Genomic DNA, 21,172 nt, shown 5'->3' with positions numbered 1-21,172 from the left:
GAAGAAAATGGAAACCCACCCCAGTGTCCTTGCCTGGAGAATCCCAGGGATGGTGTGGCCTAGTAGGCTGCCGTCTATGGGGTCGCACAGAGTTGGACACGACTGAAGCAACTTAGCAGCTGCAGCAGCAGCAGATCATCTTTTATCTGCAAATAACTACGTGCATGTGCTTTGTCACTTCAGTCGTATCTGACTCTGTGTAACCCTATAGACTGTTCCCTCCCAGGCTCCTATTATGTCTTACCTGCCCTTATCATGAGTTTAACAGTTACTAAAACCAATAAGAAAAGAAAAAAAGAAACCAAGACCCCAAGGCTCCAAAATCACTGCAGATGGCAGCTTCAGCATTGAAATTAAAACACACTTGCTCCTTGGAGGAAAAGCTATTACCAACCTAGACAGCATATTGAAAAGCAGAGACATTACTTGGCTGACAAAGTCCATCAAGTCAAAGCTATGGTTTTTCCAGTAGTCATGTATGGATGTGAGAATTGGACCATAAAAAAAGCTGAGGACCAAAGAATGGATGCTTTTGAACTGTGGTGTTGGAGAAGACTCTTGAGTCCCTCCAACTGCAAAGAGATCAAACCACTCAATCGTAAAGGAAATCAGTCCTGGATATTCAGTTGGAATATTCAATACTGAAACTGAAATTGCAATACTTTGGCCACTTGATGCAAAGAATTGACTCATTGGAAGGACTGACTCATTGGAAAAGACCCTGATGCTGGGAAAGATTGAAGGCACAAGGAGAAGGGGGGCGACTGAGGATAAAATGGTTGGATGGCATCACCAACTCAATGGACATGAATTTGAACAAGATCCGGGAGTTGGTGATGGACAGGGAAGCCTGATGTGCTGCAGTCCATGGGGTCACAAAGAGTGAGACACAACTGAGCGACTGAACTGAACTGAAAGAAGATAAGTGTCATTTTTCACAGATACATAGATGTTTAATGGGAAAAGCTGTCAAATATCATAATTCTTAATTTTAATGTAAGGAAGTTTTGCTTAAGTTAATGCAATATATTAATATATAATCATTACAGCTTCTAATCAAAAGTCACATTATTATTCCAAGTCTGATTTAAAAGATGAAGGAGGTAACTATAAATAACCTAACTACTTTTACAAAGCTGACTTGCCATAATGCTATTAAATGCATTTTAATAAATGTCATAATGCATGTCCTATTAAAGAAAGTTTTGTATAGTGATTTTAATGGTAAAATTAAAAAAAAGATAACACGTATTCACGGTATAAGAAATACATTGTTTTGTAACTTGGACATAAAAACATCATAGAGTAATTCTTGGGTTTGAGTTCACAGTTCATATTCTATTATGTATATGTGACATACACTTTATTTGGAATTTTTAAGCATCTTCATAAAAGACAATACAGGGCAAGTGCTTCTAGGGGTCATGTGTAGGTTTTTCAGTATAGGACTCTAGTTGACTCCCCAGGTGAGAGAAGACATCAGTTGCCAGGCACACGTGTTTGTGAACATTCATCTGAATCCTGCATCCAACCACGCTTTCGTTCACCCTTGCTGATGCTAGCCAGCACACGGGGAGCTTCCCCTAGCAGCCTTGTTGACAATAAGTGAAAAAAATAAAATATTGCTCTTTGTAAATATATTAATTATGGTTCTTTTTAGATACATGGCAGGTTTCAACCCTGTACCCATATATATTTACTTACCATTTAAATGTTGCTGCTGCTGCTGCTGCTAAGTTGCTTCAGTCGTGTCCGACTCTGTGCGACCCCGGAGACGGCAGTCCACCAGGTTCCCTCGTCCCTGGGATTCTCCAGGCAAGAACACTGGAATGGGTTGGCCTTTCCTTCTCCAATGCAGGAAAGTGAAAAGTGAAAGTGAAGTCGCTCAGTCATGTCCAACCCTCGGCGACCCAATAGACTGGAGCCTTCCAGGCTCCTCCGTCCATGGGTTTTCCAGGCGAGAGTACTGGAGTGGGGTGCCATTGCCTTAAAGGTAATAGGTCTAGGCTCTGAGGACACATTGGTGAATAAGTTGAGTATGAATTTGTCCTAATATATCTTCACATCATAGGTACTATACATACCAGACAGCATTGCCATTAATACAAACACTAAATAGCTAGCACACACCCACACTCAAGCAGGTGTGTTACAAACAGACCAGTGAAAATTAGCTAAAAAATTGATGAAGAAAGAGACTCTTTGTTTCTTAGCTAAAACAAAGAAACAAAAAATTTATCCAACTCGAGCTGCAATATAATAAACTCCAATTTTCAATTCTACTTTAAAATATTTTTTCATTGTTTTTCACTTATTTTCTTTTTCTAACTTTGAAACACATAAGAACCAATTTTCTAACCTTTATTTAGGCTTTCGCTTAGAATTACTTTTGCATTACTTGTTTTGGACTTCTATGGCCAAGTTACTGACCTGGTCATGGCAATAAAATTTGTCTTGAAACCTTATCGTTACCTGCTAGGACCAAGGAAGTCTTAAAAATTCTATAGTGTGGTTTACTGAAGCTTTATAACAATAATTTTTGCCTTATGTATAAAAACCAACAGAAGCTTTATGGGAACATGATAGAAGATGATGTAATTTTTCCTTTGGAGAATCAAGGACGCTGTTTCTTAACCATACACAGATTTATATAGTTTGTTTCTGTTGAAAAACAAAAGTTTTATTTTTTAGTAAATTGCTAATATCACATAGATTATTGTATTTGTTGCTGACAGCATCTCATTCAGTAACTTTAAAAGCATTACATACACAATAATTCATACCATTTTTCAAATGTAAAGATTTTCACTTTATATTTATTCCTCAAGTATAATTGAATTAAAAAATAATTCCCATTTTTCACAAAATATAGTATTTTAGTTTGAACTGCTTTCACAAAATACCATAAACTGTGTGATTTCTCAACAATAGAAATTTACTTCTAACATCTCTGGAGATTAGAAGTCTGAGACCAGGGAGATCAGGGTGCCAAAACAGGCAAATGAGGGCACTCTTCTGGGTTTCAGATTGTATATCTTCTAGATAGAACAGTTAATAATGCATTTATACTTGCAGCCAGTATCAAAGGCAAGAAAGAGTTTCCATGTTTCTCTCAGAAAAAGGGAAAGTTTAACCATGCAGTGTCTAGAAGACATGGAAACTACAAGGAGCCCTAAACGGTAGAATCGGGTCTGAAACTTGAGAACAGGTGCAAGGGTATTATGTACTATGTTTTTCAAGCATTCAAGAATGGAGATCTGAAAAATTCTGATCACCACCCGAAATTTGTGGTAGAATAGGCAATGGCAGCCCACTCCAGTGTTCTTGCCTGGAGAATCCCAGAGACGGGGGAGCCTGGTGGGCTGCTGTCTATGGGATCGCACGGAGTTGTACACGACTGAAGTGACTTAGTAGCATAGTAATCAAACCTGAGATGTGTGTGCAAAAGTACCATGAGAAAGATAGGAAACCATCCTATAGCGTGTGGATCTAGAGCCTGCCTTTCACTGTAGACTATAAAGTTTTCGAAAAGAACAGCAATAAATAATTTAAAAAAGCCTAATACAAACATGTGGTTTTAAAAGCAATGAATCCCCTCAACCCAGATCCAACTGAAAAAGATAATTTTGCAGAAAATAAGTTCACAAAAAACAATTATAAGATGCATTATAAAATTCAAGATAGTGAGTGTAGGTGCTATAAGAGAAATCTCTGTACCTTCCTCAATGTTGCTGTAAACCTAAAGCAACTCTAAAGAAATAAATTATTATTTTTATAAAGGGTAAATATCCATTTCAAAAGGGAAAAATTAAGAAATAGAGAAAACAAAGTAAGTTCAAAGAAAATAAAAGGTAAGAGATAATGGATCTGAAAATAATAACATAGAAAATAAACATAAAATGGTGAAATTTTTAAAATAAACACAACTGCTAATAGGTAAAGGATAAGATGGGCTCCCCTGGTGGCTCAGTGGTAAAGAATCTACCTGGTAATGCAGGGAACTTAGGATCCACCACTGGGTTGGGAATATCCCCTGCAAAAGGAAATGGTCACTCAACACCAGTGTTCTTGCTTAGGAAATTCCAAGTTTGGAGAAGCCTGGTGGGTTACAGTCCATGAGGTCACAAAAGAGTCAGACATGCCTTAACAACTAAACAACAACAAAAATCAAAGGACAGGTGCTCAGAAGTATGCACCATTAAAATACAATTGAAAAAAAAAAAAACTGTTTGGAGGATTTAAATTGTGAATTAGGTACCAAAAAAAGAGAACACAAATGCAATGGCTTAGATTTTTCTACAATTAAGGAAAGGTGTTCGTGTTCATATAGAAAAACACATTGAGTCACTAGCAGGGTAACTTAAATAAAAAAAGAAACAACTACTATCAGATTCTTTTTCACTAGTGCTTTTTGCACAATCTTTCATTCTAGTTTTATTTTCTCTGATATTGAATAGGTACAGGGAAGAATTGTTAGTAATATGTTCTCATTAGGTTTGAAATTTATTCTGTCTTCATTATAATTGTCTACTTTGGTATGGAATTCTAGCTTGACAACTATTTTCTTTAAGACTTTAAATAGATCAGTCTATTATATTTTGGTTCCTATTAATGTGTATGAAAAGTTGCTGTCAGCAGAACTGTCATTCAATTGTATAAAATCTATCTATTCTCTCTAGTGTCTTGAAAATGTTTCCTTTTTTAATCCCTGTGAAAAACTTACAGATAAATTTAATATAAAGGAAAATAATATATGAATATAGCAATGGATACAAGGAGCAAAGATAAAAAGATACATTGACAAAATGTCAGTAAATTTTGTCATTAATAATAGAACATAGTAATAACTATTTATAATTTTAAAATAGTGCAAATACCAAAAATAATATTATAGAAGGTAGGGAAAAGACAAGGATAGTTTAAGTTTCCTAAAATTGTGGCATGGTTGAAAAATATAAAGTTATGAATTAACATTACATGTAAAAGGAGACCTAAATTAATGCAGATATTTATAAATATGTGGTTAAAAACTCAGATCATGGAGACTGACTTGATAAATTTAGTCGACCAATGCAACTCAAATTTTCCAGTGAGAGCTGATGTGGAATTGATAATTATTTCATATCAAATGTGAGATTATATATGCATACATATAACATAATATACTTAGTGAGATGTCATTTTATAATCATTAATTTAAAAAAATTAAGTATAAGCAGGATTTCTCACCTTGGCATTAAATGTCATTTTATAATCATTAATTAAAAAAAAATTGAGTATAAGCAGGATTTCTCACTTTGGCATTATTGACCTTTTGGGCTAGTTATTATTTGTTGTGAGACTTGTCCTGTGTACTGTAGTATATTTAACAGCATCCTCAGATTGTTTCCAGAGATATCAGTAACATCCATGATAATCAAATATCTGCAGATAATGAAGACTACTATTTAAAAAACAAAAAAAAAAGGCACCAAGAACATGGTATTAATGAGGATGTAGTGAAACTGGAATACTTGTGCATAATTGCTGGGATATAAAAAGGTGCAATCACTTTGAAATAATATGTAGTTTTCTAAAAATTAAACTTAGGATTACCAAATGATCTAGCATATTCACTTCTGTGTGTATACCTCAAATAATTGAAAGTAGGGACTTGAACAGACATGTGTACACCTCTTTTTTTTTAAGCGTTATTCACAATAGCTAAAATGTGGAATGGACACCTGGGTCCATTGATGAGTGGCTAAACAAATGTGGTATATTCACACAGTAGAATACTATTCAACCTTTAAAAGGAAGAAGATTCAGATAAATGTTGCAACATGAAAAAAATCTGGGTATATTATGCTAAGTGAAATAAGCTGGGAATAAAGGACAGATGCAATTTGATTCCACTTAAGTACTTGGAATCATCAAATTCACAGAGATAGAAAGTAGCATGGTGGTTGCTAGGGGCTGGGAAGAGGTGAAAATGGGGAGTTAGTATCTAATGGGTGTAGAGTTTCAGTTTATGAAGATAAAACATTTTGGAGATGAGTGGTTGTGATAGTTGTACAATAATGTTAATATTCTTAATACCATAACATTTTGCACCTAAACATGGTTAAAATGGTCAATTTTATGTTTTGTATATTTTGTGCAATTAAAAAAGTACTTCTAGGGACTACATTAGGAAAAAAAAAAACTCCAAACATTGTCAATATCTCAGAGGCAAGAATTATCCTTCACTGAGAACGACTGAAGTATGACAATACTAAATGTCAAATACACGGAAAAAGGAAAAGATCTACACCCTAATGCTTTAATGGCTAATTGTTTCAGCTTTTGGAGGATGACTGGCCATATCTGGCATGTTTAAAAATACTTTTACTCTGCAAAACAGCTATTGCACTCTTCAGACTATACTTTAAAAAAACTCATATTGTGTCCAAGGAGAGAGTCACAGAAATGTTCTCAATAGTAATAGATGTATCAAAAAAGAAAAAAAAATATTGAGAATCTAAAATTAATCAACAGAACCATTTTTAATAGTTATGACATGGAATAGACAGTTATGACATGGAATAAACTATATTCCTGGGTAGAAATCAGAATGCTGCACATGATAGAAAAAGAAGGGTACCCCATTGTAAATAACATAGCATTTAAATGCTACTTATAAACATACTGAGCAAAAATCTATAGAAATTTAGATGAATAACAAATACACATTCTGGAGAGCATTTGTTTACTTTGGGTGGAGCAGGACGGGGAGAGAAATCAAAGAGGAGATCAGGGAGCATTGGCTTCTCAGATAGCTCAGTTGGTAAAGATGCAGCAGACACAGGTTCGAATCCTGGGTCAGGAAGATCCACTGGACAAGGGATAGGCTACCCACTCAAGTATTCTTGGGCTTCCCTGGGCTCATCTGGTAAAGAATCCATCTGCAACGTCGGAGACCAAGATTTGATCGCTAGGTTGGGAAGATCCCCTGGAGAAGGGAAAGGCTACCCACTCCAGTATTTTAGCCTGGAGAATTTGATGACCTGCATAGAAAAAGTTGGCTTAAAGCTCAACATTCAGAAAACTAAGATCATGGCATCTGTTCCCATCACTTCATGGGAAATAGATGGGGAAACAGTGTCAGACTTTATGTTTTGGGCTCCAAAATCACTGCAGATGGTGATTGCAGCCATGAAATTAAAAGACGCTTACTCTTTGGAAGGAAAGTTATGACCAACCTAGATAGCATATTCAAAAACAGAGATATTACTTTGCCAACAAAGATCCGTCTAGTCAAGGCTATAGTTTTCCAGTAGTCATGTATGGATGTTAGAGTTGGACTATGAAGAAAGATGAGCACCAAAGAATCGATGCTTTTGAACTTCGGTATTGGAGAAGACTCTTGAGAGTCCCTTGGACTGAAAGGAGATCCAACCAGTCTATTCTAAAGGAGATCGGTCCTGGGTGTTCTTTGGAAGGACTGATACTAAAGCTGAAACTCCAGTACTTTGGCCACCTCATGCAAAGAGTTGACTCATTGGAAAAGACCCTAGTCCTGGGAGGGATTGGGGGCAGGAGGAGAAGGGGACGACAGAGGACGAGATGGCTGGATGGCATCACCGACTTGATGGACATGAGTCTGAGTGAACTCCGGGAGTTGGTGATGGACAGGGAAGCCTGACATGCTGCAATTCATGGGGTTGCAAAGAGTCAGACAAGACTGAGAGACTGAACTGAACTGATAGTCAGTAGGGTTGCAAAGAGTCGAGCATGACTGAGAGACTTTATTTTCAGGATGCATTACACAGAAAAAAATTTAACTATTTTTTGTTATTTTATCATTTAAATTTCAATGATAGGCACATTGAACTGTGTTATATCTTTGTTTATCATTTCAGTTCAGTTCCGTTCAGTTGCTCAGTCATGTCTGACTATTTGTGACCACATGAACTGCAGCATACCAGGCTTCCCTGTCCATCACCAACTCCTGGAGCCTGCTTAAACTCATGTCCAATGCATCAGTGATGACATCCAACCATCTAATCCTCTGTTTTCCCCTTCTCCTCATGCGCTCAATGTTTCCTGGCATCAGGATCTTTTCCAATGAATTGGTTCTTCACATCTGGTGGCCAAAGTATTGGAGTTGAAACTCCAACATCAGCCCTTCCAATGAATATTCAGGATTGATTTCTTTTAGGATGGACTGCTTGGATCTCCTTACAGTCCAAGGGACTCTAAAGAGTCTTCTGCAACACCATACTTCAAAAGCATCAATTCTTCGGCACTCAGCTTTCTTTACAGTCCAACACTCACATCCATACATGACTACTGGAAAACTATAGCTTTGACTAGATGGACCTTTGTTGGTAACGTAGTGTCTCTGCTTTTTAATATGCTATCTAGGTTGATCATAACTTTTCTTCCAAGGAGCACATGTCTTTTAAGTTCATGGCTGCAGTCACCATCTGCACTGATTTTGGAGCCCCCAAAGATAAAGTCTGCCATGTTTCCACCATTTCCCCATCTATTTGCCATGAAGTGATGGGACTGGATGCCATGATCTTAGTTTTCTGAATGTTGAGCTTTAAGCCAGCTTTTCACCCTCATCTTTCACTTTCACAAAGAGGCTCTTCAGTTCTTCTTAACCTTCTGCCATAAGGGTGGTGTTATCTGCATACCTGAGGTTATTGATATTTCTCCTGGCAATCTTGATTCCAGCTTGTGCTTCATTCAGCTCATCATTTCACATGATATACTCTGCATATAAGTTAAATAAGCAAAGTGACAATATACAGCTTTGACGTACTCCTTTCCTGATTTGGAACCAGTCTGTTCCTTGTCCAATTCCAACTGTTGTTCTTCACCTGCATACAGATTTCTCTGGAGGAAGGTCAGGTGATCTGGTATTCCCATCTCTTTAAGAATTTTCCACAGTTTGTTGTGATCCACACAAAGGCTTTGGCCTAGTCAGTAAAGCAAAAGTAAGTCTTTTACTGGAACTCTCTTGCTTTTTTAATGATCCATCAGATGTTGGCATCTTGATCTCTGGTTCCTCTGCCTTTTCTTAATCCAGCTTGAACATCTGGAAGTTCACAGTTCAGGTACTGTAGAAGCCTGGCTTGGATAATTTTGAGTATTACTTTGTTAGCCTGTGAGATGGGTGCAACCGTGCATTAGTTTGAACATTCTTTGGCATTGCCTTTCTTTGGGCTTGAAATGAAAACTGACCTTTTCCGTCCTGTGGCCACTGTTGAGTTTTCCAAATTTGCTGGCATATTGAGTGCAGCACTTTCACAGCATCATCTTTTAGAATTTGAAATAGCTCAACTGGAATTCCATCACTTCCACTAGCTTTGTTCATAGTGATCCTTCCTAAGGCCCACTTGACTTTGCATTCTATACAGTCATCAAAAACAAGACCAGGAGCTGACTGTGGCTCAGATCATGAAACTCTATTGCCAAATTCAGACTTAAATTGAAGAAAGAAGGGGTAACTACTAGACCATTCATGTATGATGTAAATTGTTCTTAATACAAGTCTGTATTTCTAAAATACTGCATCATGCACTAAAAATGACATAAAATAAAAATCAATTATAAATAAAATCATTTCATCATTCTACAGTATAATAGTCTCTGGTATAACTTTTATTTTGATACCCATTAACCTGCTGAGAAATGAGACAGAACTTTGTGTTTGTTTGGGCAGATGGTATTTTATAACTCTTCTCTCATGTTTTTGAAATAGTATGAGTAAAGTTTTTTTTTTTTTAATCAAATAACATTTTAGTATAAAGCAATTCTATGGTTTTAAATGTCTGTCATCTTTCATTTGTTAAGATCATTAATGATACATTCTAGCATTGTCTACCTAATTAATAATATGCTGTTCCACTGATAGTTTAAAAATAAAAATAACATAATACAGATTTAATAAGTTTAATAGTGAGTGTTTTCTACCTTTTTGTTCATTATATATGAATGCAATATATACTGTATCTAAAAGGAAGCATGATAACAACACGGATATTATTAAAGTATAGAAAATAAGACTGGGATTGTTGTGGGAAGAGTGTATTTAACTTATAAACTATGCAAAATAGTCTCATGGTGTTTTTTCTATACTATGTGTTGCTGAAACTTATAGTGAGCTAGAATGGAAAATAGAAGCAAAAAAAAGGACCTTTCCCCAAGTTTAAACCCAATAGAAATTCAGACAGTGATTGTTTTTGACAAGAATGACAGCTCATTATTCTATAGGTTCATAGAATAGAGTGAATTTAAACTTTGATAACTTACCATTTTTCCTACATGTTGATAAATATGAATTTTAAGTTTGTCAGATGAGAAGATGTCTAATGCATTTGGTAGGAAAAGGTATCCATTTATTTTTAAATATCTCTTGCTCTAATAATAGATCATAAATTACTTGACAGTTGAAGATAGCAATGCATTTTGCTGATAGAGTTCCTGGCCAGATGAAAAAATTTTATGGAGTTTTACAATTAGAAATACTGAAGAAAGAGTCAAAGTGATTTAGATTCTGAAAGAATGCCATTGTCAGAGTGAAGAGTCTGTCATTACCTTCATATTATCTGCCAAGAATATTTAACTTTAACTCAGATTTTAACTTTTTGAATGACTTGAAAAGTTAGCTACCTTACTATCAACCAGCACTAAATGATAAACTAGCATAACCAAATTATTAACTGGGCAGTGAGCCACCCGAAAAGCTAAGGCAACTTCTTTATAAATATGGAAATATGTGCCTTGAAAATAAACACATTTTTCTTGTTAATTTAATTTTTATTGAGTGAATATGAGAAGATAAAATGATTCACTTTTCTCTGTCATGGGTATAAAAATATCTGTATCCCATCCACAATACCAGAAAGATAGATAAGATATACCGATTTTAAAAATGTATGAGATGAAACTTGTAACTGTGGAAAATGAGTACTGATATGAAGACTTAAATATTGCATACCTTTGTGTTGGAAGGATTTTGTAATCTATAAGAACCAACAATGTCCACCAGTTATATACTTTTCTTTTGTAACTCAATCACACCTTCTCTGGTCTAAGTTTCAGTTTTAAGTCCTCATCTCATTCTATTGAATAACATTCTAATGAACTAATGTGTTCACATTTTTTTTAAACAAACTAAAAACTTAAAAATCACCCTTTACATGTTTTAACTTTGTGAGAATCTATATGAAAATTTACCAGTTTGTCATTATTAGGAAGATTACATTTAATAAAATTAAAATAACAAAATCAGACCATTTATTTAAGGAAAATGGTGAGGAAAAACTGAGCAAAAAAATAATCATTGCTTCTCTTATGTAAATGGACCACTCCTCAATTTCCTTGTTTTCTAAAAAAAATTAATTGTGGTACAATTCACATAAAAATTAAAATCTTAACCATTTTAAGTGTACATTTCTACATTGTTAAGTAAATATTGTGTGCAAATAATTTCTAGAATTTTTTAATCATGCAAAGTTAAAATCCTGTACCCATTAAATATCAACAATCCATTCCTTCTCCAGAGCCACTGATCATCATGATACTACTGAGAAGGTTAATAGGTAGGCATGTTAGAGGTCCCCAAGTGGCAGGAGGAAATAAATTACAGTGGTAGACTTTTTTCCCTTCTGTACAAAAAAATTAAAAGAGGCTTCTTTTAATTCTGTGTTGACCCTTGGATCTGTCTTAACTTAAATTTTCTCAAACCTTGAGCTACCCAATGTGTTTTTCCTATGGAAATGTTTTTCTTTTCTTTTCAGCAATATGTGAACTGTGAAATTCCATATGTTCAAGCTGGTTTTAGAAAAGGCAGAGGAACCAGAGATCAAATTGCCAACATCTGCTGGATCATCAAAAAAGGAAAAGAGTTCTAGAAAAACATCTAGTTCTGCTTTATAGACTATACCAAGGCCTTTGACTGTGTGGATCACAAAAATCTGTGGAAAATTCAAGAGATGGGAATACTAGACCACCTGACCTGCCTCCAGAGAAATCTGTATGCAGGTAAAGAAGCAACATCTATAACTGGACATGGAACAACAAACTGGTCCCAAATCAGGAAAGGAGTACGTCGAGGCTGTATGTTGTCACCCTGCTTATTTAACTTATATGAAGAGTACCTCATGAGAAATGCAGGGCTGGATGAAGCATAAGCTGGAATCAAGATTAGTGGCAGAAAATTGAAGAGGAACTAAAGAGCCTCTTGATGAAAGTGAAAGAGGAGGTGTGAAAATGTTGGCTTAAAGCTCAATATTCATAAAACTAAGATCATGGCATCCAATCCCATCACTTCACAGCAAATAGATGGAGAAACAGTGGAAACAGTGTCAGACTTTATTTTTTGGGCTCCAAAATCACTGCAGATGGTGACTGCGGCCATGAAATTAAAAGACACTTGCTTCTTGGAAGAAAAGTTATGACCAACCTAGATAGCATATTCAAAAGCAGAGACATTACTTTGCTGACAAAGGTCCATCTAGTCAAGGCTATGGTTTTTCCAGTGGTCATGTATGGATGTGAAAGTTGGACTATAAGGAAAGCTGAGAGCCAAAGAATTGATGCTTTTGAACTGTGGTGTTGGAGAAGACTCTTGAGAGTCCTTTGGACTTCAAGGAGATCCAACCAGTCCATCCTGAAGGAAATCAGTCCTGAATATCAATTAGAAGGACTGATGCTGATTGATGCTGAAGCTGAAACTCCAATACTTTGGCCACTTGATGAAAAGAACTGACTCATTTGAAAAGCCTCTGATGCTGGGAAAGATTGAAGGAGGGAGAAGAAGGGGAGGACAGAGGATGAGATGGTTGAATGGCATTACCAATTCAATGGGCATGAGTGTGAATAAATTCCAGGAATTGGTGATGGACAGGGAGGCCTGGCCTACTGCAGTCCATGGGGTCACAAAGAGTTGGACACAAGTGAACTGAGCAACTGAACTGAACTGAACTGAGCTAACTAGTCTGTTTTTCCTATGGAAATGTTTTTCTTAAGCTTTGCTAATGAAACTATGTATTTGCTTTGGAATCTGTCTTTCTTCAAATCGGTTCTGCCTAAGACTAACTTTTTTTTATTTTCTCAAAGCTAGGGCTGATAATATCCGAATAACCAGTATTCATGTCAATTGTTTTATCTGAGGATGACACATCTTGTGCCATTATATCTCAAAAACACATATTGTGGTAGAGGGACCTGGTGAAACTCCCTCATCCTTGAGGTATTTTTTTTTTTTTAATCTGATTAGAAGCTTGCTAACAGACATAAAATGCCTTGCTAAAATCTAGCAAGCATGCACACTTTCTGCCCCCTTCTGATGTCTATGTCAGAAGATTTGCTTATCTCTATTATATGCTAATAAAATAGAAAAAGCTCTGACTAGTAAGCCTTGTCTCTGGCTCTGGATCAAAATCCTCTCCTCTGGAGGTCGCAAATCCTGGCATAGCACATGGCTTGCAGTGACACCTTTCAGTACCTGGCCTTTATGAACTTGATAACTCTCCGTAAGTGCCATATATTGTGGTGGGTTTAGTTGCTAAGTTGCACCTGATTTTTGCGACCACATGGACTGTAGCCTTATAGGCTCCTCTGTCCAAGAGATTTCCCAGGCAAGAATACTGAAGTGAGTTGCCATGTTCTCCCCCAGGGGATCTTCCTGATCCAGGAATCAAACCCTTGTCTTCTTCATTTCAGGCAGATTCTTTACCACTGAGCTACCAGGGAAGCCCAGTATGGTTTTTAAGTGGGATCAAAAAAGAATTATCCTTTTGTGCCTGGTGTATTTCACTTAGCATAATATTCTCGGAGTTTATTCAATTTGTAACATGTCAGAATTTCCTTTATAAAGGATGAATAAAGTTCTATTGTGTGTATATATCATATTTTATTTATACATTCATCTGTTGATGAATACATGCTTATTTCCAACTTTAGGCAATGGCAAGCACTGCACATGTTTGTACAAACATCTTATTGAGACTCTGCTTTTAATCATGTGGGTATATACTCAGAAGGGAATCTTGGTGCTGCACCCATCTGCACGTCCAGGAACTGGGGATGTCCTAAAGGCCCATCAGTGGCTCAGACAGTAAAGCGTCTGTCTACAATGCAGGAGACCTGGGTTCCATCCCTGGGTCAGGAAGATCCGCTGGAGAAGGAAATGGCAACCCACTCCAGTACTATTGCCTGGAAAATCTCATGGACAGAGGAGCCTGGTAGGCTACAGTCCATGGGGTTGGAAAGAGTCGGCCATGACTAAGCGACTTCACTTTCACTTTCTTTAAAGACCCATCACTCCTGTTTTCAGTAAAACTCCTACTCCAGCACTTCTAGGACCCAGCACTCTGGTCCCTGAAGTTGGAAACGTCCCATCATTGTTGAACTTGGTGCCTGCAACCCCTGTTCCTTTCTGACAACTGTTTAACAACTTAGGCCAGCCCTTCATGGGCTATGTGTGGGCAATGAAGCCATTTGCCTCTGAGGTCTCATCAGAATCCCCAAAGACCTGCTGTTAGTCATAGCACAGATGTGGGCAAACAGATCTGGCCTGCCTGCATTGGCAGCAAGAGTACCATGGAGCCAAATGACAGATATCATCTTTAATCTGGAAAAGATAGAGCAGAAAGTCCAAAAGGTACAAGCATTTAGTTATAAAATAAATAAGTCCTGAGGATGTAACATACGGTATGATGAAAATACTTTAAAAAAGATGTACACACACACACACACACACACACACACACACATATATATATATATAAATAATGAAAAATGAAAGTGACTCAGTTGTGTCCAACTTTTGTGACCTATGGAATTCTCCAGGCCAGAATACTGGAGTGGGTAGCCTTTCCCTTCTCCAGGGGATCTTCCCAATTCAGGGATCGAACCCAGGTCTCCTGCATTGCAGGCAGACTCTTTACCAGCTGAGCCACAGGGAAGCCCAAGAATACTGGAGTGGGTAGCCTTTCCCTTCTCCAGGGGATCTTCCCAACCCAGGGATCAAACCAAAGTCTCCCACATTGCAGGCAAATTCTTTACCAGCTGAACCACAATGGAAGTCCAAGAATTCTGGAGTGGGTAGCCTATTTCTTGTTCAGCAGATCTGGACACACATACACACACACCCACACACACACACACACATATATATATATATATAATTTTAAAAGAGACATATTTCATTAAAAATTGAACTGAACGTGAATAAGATTCTAGGTGATAACTGTGATATTATTCAGTTCAGTTCAGTTGCTCAGTCGTGTCTGACTCTGGTGAACCAATGGACCTCAGCATGCCAGGCTTCCCTGTCTATCACCAGCTCCTCCAGCTTCCTCAAAGTTATGTCCATCGAGTCAATGTTGCCATCACACAATCTCATCCTCTGTCATCCTCTTCTCCTGCCTTCAATTTCTCCCTGCATCAGAGTCATTTCCAATGAATCAGTTCTTCCCATTATGTGGCCAAAGTAGTGGAGTTTCAGCTTCAGCATCAGTCCTTCCAATGAGTATTGAGGACTGATTTCCTTTAGGATTGACTGGTTGGATCTCCTTGCAGTCCAAGGGACTCTCTTGTTCAGTTCACTTCAGTCGCACAGTCACATCCGACTATTTGCGACCCTATGGACTGCAGCATGCCAGGCCTCCCTGTCCATCACCAACTCCCTGTCCATCACCAAATGAACCAAACTCATGTCCACTGAGTCGGTGATGCCATCCAACCATCTCATCCTCTGTCGTTCCCTTCTACTCTCGCCTTCAATCTTTCCCAGCATCAGGGTATTTTCAAAAGAGTCAGTTCTTCTCATCGGTGGCCAAAGTTTTGGAGTTTCAGCTTCAGCCCCAGTCCTTTCAATGAATATTCAGTACTGATTTCCTTTAGGATGGACTGGTTGGATCCCCTTGCTGTCCAAGGGACTCTGAAGAGTCTTCTCCAACACCACAGTTCAAAAGCATCAATTATTTGGCCCTCAGCTTTCTTTATAGTCCAACTTTCACATGCATACATGACTGCTGGAAAAATTATAGCTTTGACTAGATGGACCTTTGTTGGCAAAATGATGTATCTGCTTTTTAATATGCTCTCTCGTTTGGTCATAACTTTTCTTCCAAGGAGCAAGCGTCTTTTAATTTCATGGCTGCAGTCACCATCTACAGTGATTTTGGAGTGCAGAAAAATAACATCTGGCACTGTTTCCACTGTTTCCCATCTTTTGCCATGAAGTGATGGGACCAGATGCCATGATCTTAGTTTTCTGAATGTTCAGTTTTAAGCCAACTTTTTTACTCTCCTCTTTCAGTTTCATCAAGAGGCTCTTTAGTTCCTCTTAAATTTCTGCCATAAGGGTGTGCCATCTGCATATGTGAGGTTAGGTGATGGAAATCCAGTTGAACTATTTCAAATCCTAAAAGATGATGCTGTGAAAGTGCTGCACTCAATATGCCAGCAAATTTGGACAACTCAGCAGTGGCCACAGGACTGGAAAAGGTCAATTTTAATTCCCATCCCATAGTGGTTTTGATTTGCATTTCTCTGATAATGAGTGATGTTGAGCATCTTTTCATGTGTATAATATCATGTATGAAACGAGTCCAGGTTCGCCAGTCCAGGTTCGATGCACGATACTGGATGCTTGGGGCTGGTGCACTGGGACAACCCAGAGGGAGGGTATGGGGAGGAAGGAGGGAGGAGGGTTCAGGATGGGGAACACAGGTATACCTGTGGTGGATTCATTTCGATATTTGGCAAAACTAATACAATATTGTAAAGTTTAAAAATAAAATAAAATTAAAAAAAATAATTCCCATCCCAAAGAAAAGCAATGCCAAAGAGTGTTCAAACTACCACACAACTGCACTCATCTCACAGGCTAGCAAAGTAATGCTCAGAATTCTCCAAGCCAAGCTTCAACAGTATCTGAATCATGAATTTCCAGATGTCCATGGTGGATTTAGAAAAGGAAGAGGAGCCAGAGATCAAATTGTAAACATCTGTTGGATCATCAGAAAAGCATGAGAGTTCCAGAAAAACGTCTACTTCAGCTTTATTGACTACCCCAAAGCCTTTTACTGTGTGGATCACAAGAAACTATTGGAAATTCTTCAAGAGATAGAAATACCAAACCACCTGACCTGCCTTCTGAGAAATCTGTATGCAGGTAAAGAAACAACAGTTAGAACTGGACATGGAACAACAGACTGTTTCCAAATTGGGAAAGGAGTACATCATGGCTGTATATTGTCAGCCTGCTTATGATATTATACAGAATTATATAGATAAAGTGGGCATTTCTCAAAGGGAATGAAGGTAAGAAATATCTGATACCTTTGAGTGACACATTGTCTTAACAGAATATGTCTTAAATTTGAATAACTGAGAGCATTGGTGCAATGTATTTTGATATAAAGAGAATAGAATCACCGATTCATAGTAAAAAGAAAACAAAATTTAACTTTACATATTTTCATGGTATAGTAAACATTTACACTATTTTATAATTATTAATAACTACATTAAGGAACATAAGTATTCTTGCTCATTAACATTTTTCTTTTATTTACATTTAAATGAGACTTGAAATGTTAAGAAAGAATGGGGTTTGGTAATTACTAAAATAAGCATTTCAAATAACAGCAAAGTTCGTCAATTTTATTAATGTTAGTTGTTCATTATGGTATCGTTAATGACAGAAATAGTTAATCTTTAGGTAATAAACTGAAAAAAAATGTTTGCTTCATCATGCTGCAACACACATTCTAAATGAAACATGATTGGCTGAAAATCTATTAATACTGACATTTTAAGTGAAACTGTTTATAACAATGAAATGCATAGGACAGGACTCTTCCAAAGTATTTGTCTACTAATGTTTACAAAACTGATAAGCCTTTAATGTATTAACTTATTAAAGATTAAACATGAAGCACTTTTTAATAAGAGAAGGTTTTCTTATGCCCTTATAAGTCAAAGTTCCATCAGATAAACAAAATGAGAAAGATACTCCCTGGTGGCTCAGACAGTAAAGAATTTGCCTGCAATGCAGGAGACCTGGGTTAGGAAGATCCCCTGGTGGAAGGCATGGCAACCCATTCAGGTATTCTTGCCTGGAGAATTCCATGGGCAGAGTAGCCTGGTGGGTTATAGTCCATGGGATCACAAAGAGTCAGACATGACTGAGCGACTAACATCCACGCACACCCTATACATAAAATTTACTTTTGAACAACATGGGTTGAGGGTTGTGGGGGTGGGTTAGGGGAACCCACACTCCATTTGGTGGAAAATCAACTTGAAACTTTACTACTGGCCCTTTAGATCTTCAACTGGAGCAGAATCTGTAGATTCAACTGACCATGGATCACCCAATGTTATAGAAAGTATTTTTTGGAAAAAAAAACCTGTTTAAATGGATTTGTGTTGTTCAAAGATCAGTATGTACAAGGGTCAATATATATATATTCAAGGGTCAATGTATGCATATATTCAAACATTTCTTATTCAGAGGAACCTGAATAAGTGAACAAATCATGTTTCATCATACTTTTTGTACCAATGCTAATATTAAATGCATTCATGTAAGTGAAAATCATTTTAACATAAAACAATTTAAACAAAACTGAAAGGTGTTCTTATTATTTAATAATGATTTGTAAATATTTATCCTGTGCCACAAATTTCCCAAATTTGAGAAAATACATGGATATACAAACCTAAGAATTTCAACAAAATCTAAATAGGATAAACCCAAAAAATCAACAGAGAAACATATTTAATCAAATTGTTGAATGCAAAACATGAAAGGATAATTCTTGAAAACAGCAGGAAAAAAGTCATTTGTTAAATACAACTTACTTAACAGTAAGATTATCAATGAGTTTCTCAGCATTATATTTGCAGGCTGGAAGTCAGTGTGTGATACATTTTAAATATAGAAAGGAAAACCCAATCAAGTATTCAAAATCAAATCAAAGCATCCTTCAAAAGTGAGGGAAAATTAAGAAAATTGTTAATAAACAAAAGCTAAGGAAGTTTAGTAGTAGCTCAGGTGGTAAAGCAGGAGACCAGGGTTCAATCCCTGGGTCAGGAAGATGCCCTGGAGAAGGAAATGGCAACCCACTCCAGTATTCTTGCCTGGAGAATCCCATGGACAGAGGAGCCTGGTGGGCTACAATCTATGGGGTCACAAAGAGTCAGACACGACTGAGAGACTAATACACACACACACACAAGGAAGTTTAGTACCACTAAATCTGATAAATACTAAAGCATGCTCTTCAAGTTTAACTGAAAGAATGTGTGCTAAATCGCTTCAGTCATGTCCGACTCTTTGTCATCCAGTGGACTGTAGCCTTCTAGGCTTCTCTGTCCATGGGGTTCTTCAGGCAAGAAAGCTGGAGTAAGTTGCTGTGCCCACCTTCAGGGGATCTTCCTGCCCTAAGGATCCAACCTACATCTCCTGTGACTCCTGCACTGCAGGCAGATTCTTTGCCGCTGGGCTACTGGGGAAGCCCGAACTGAAAGACTGCTACGCAGTAGTTCAAGATCATGTAAAAATATAAAGTTCTCCAGTACAAAAAATCAAACAAACAAAAAACAACTGTAAATACACAGATAAATGTCAAAAAAGTATTATCGTAATGTTGGTGTGGTCCACTTTTTAATAATCTATAGGAGCTTAAAAGCAAAACTGCAAAAATAATTATAAATTACCCTCCCAGGTCACGCTAGAAGTAAAGAACCCACCTGCCAATACAGGAGACATAAGAGACATGGGTTCAATCCCTGGTTCTGGAAGATTCCCTGGAAGAAGGCATGGCAACCCACTCCAGTATTCTTGCCTGGAATCCCATGGACAGAGGAGCTGGTAGGCTATAGTCCATAGAGTCACAAAGAGTTGGACATGATTGAAATGACTTGGCACACACAAATGAATGGATATGTACTATATAAAGACATAATCTGGGGCATTGGTACCACAAAGGGGGAGGAAGGACTGTAAAGGAATATAATTTTTTATGTGATGGAAGTTAGTATCAGCTTAAAATAAATTGCTACAATCTTAGACTATTATACTTACTCACTAATGATAATCACAAAGAAAATATCTATAGAACATACACAAAAGGAATGAGAACCGAATCAGGATGTATCACCACAAAAAAATCAACTAAACACATGGGTCATAAGGGAGGAAATGGGAGACCAAAACTCTAAGAAAGAGAATTAATAACAAAATGACAATAGCATGTTTCTTACCGATTAGTAGTTACTTCAAATGGATTAAAGTTCTGAATCATTACACATTACTGCAGATGATTTACCCTCCTGAATCAAAAGACATAGATTGGGAGAAATGGATTACAAAAATAGGATCCAACTATTTGATGTTTGCAAGAGACTCACTTTACATCCAAAGCCATGAAGAGGTTGAAAGTGAAAATCTAGAAAAAAGATATTTCATATAAATAGTAACCATAAGTGAGCAGATAGGGTATATCTAGAAAGAGGAAGCCTCCAGACGCTTCCAGAATGGCCCATGCACAAAGAAACGGAGAGTAAATCTATTTGGAAACTTGTGTCATTGTCTGGAATGGCCAGTGCTGCTGCCTGAGGTTAAGCAGAAGTTCTAGATTGATTATAACAGGTAAGCTGAAAATATGGCAGCTGTGGTGATAGCATGAATACTGTTGGCCACGGTAACCACCTTGACCTCTTGGGACACATGAGAAACAGTTGCACAACCTAAAAGATGAACTGCAAAATGAAAAGGATTAAAAATAAATCCTATTATGACTGACACTTTGAGAGCTTTTATTGATAAGAATGCACAGTGAGAATAAGAATCTCTCACATTAATACAGTTTGGGCTATAAACACAAAAGTCATTTATCCCTCAGGAGCAAAAGAAAGCTCAGAGGGTGGGTATACGAGTAGGAAAGCCACAACACACACACAGGAAAATTGTATCTTTCAAATTTAAAGAGCCACCAATTTTGCTCAAATATGTGTTTCAAGTAAAATAAAATATATAATTATAAAAGCATTTTTATTTTAAACTTCAGGTGATGTCATACATCATGCAATTTACAGACCTACTACACTTAAGACGTTGAACTAATTAGAGAATAAATATTCTTAAGGAGTACAAGATACTGAATTATGTGCAAACTTT

This window comes from Bos javanicus, chromosome 20 (assembly GCF_032452875.1).
Source record: "Bos javanicus breed banteng chromosome 20, ARS-OSU_banteng_1.0, whole genome shotgun sequence".
Taxonomy (NCBI): Eukaryota; Metazoa; Chordata; class Mammalia; order Artiodactyla; family Bovidae; genus Bos; species Bos javanicus.
The sequence above is the reverse complement of the archived record's forward strand: the minus strand, read 5'-3'. Positions refer to the sequence as shown.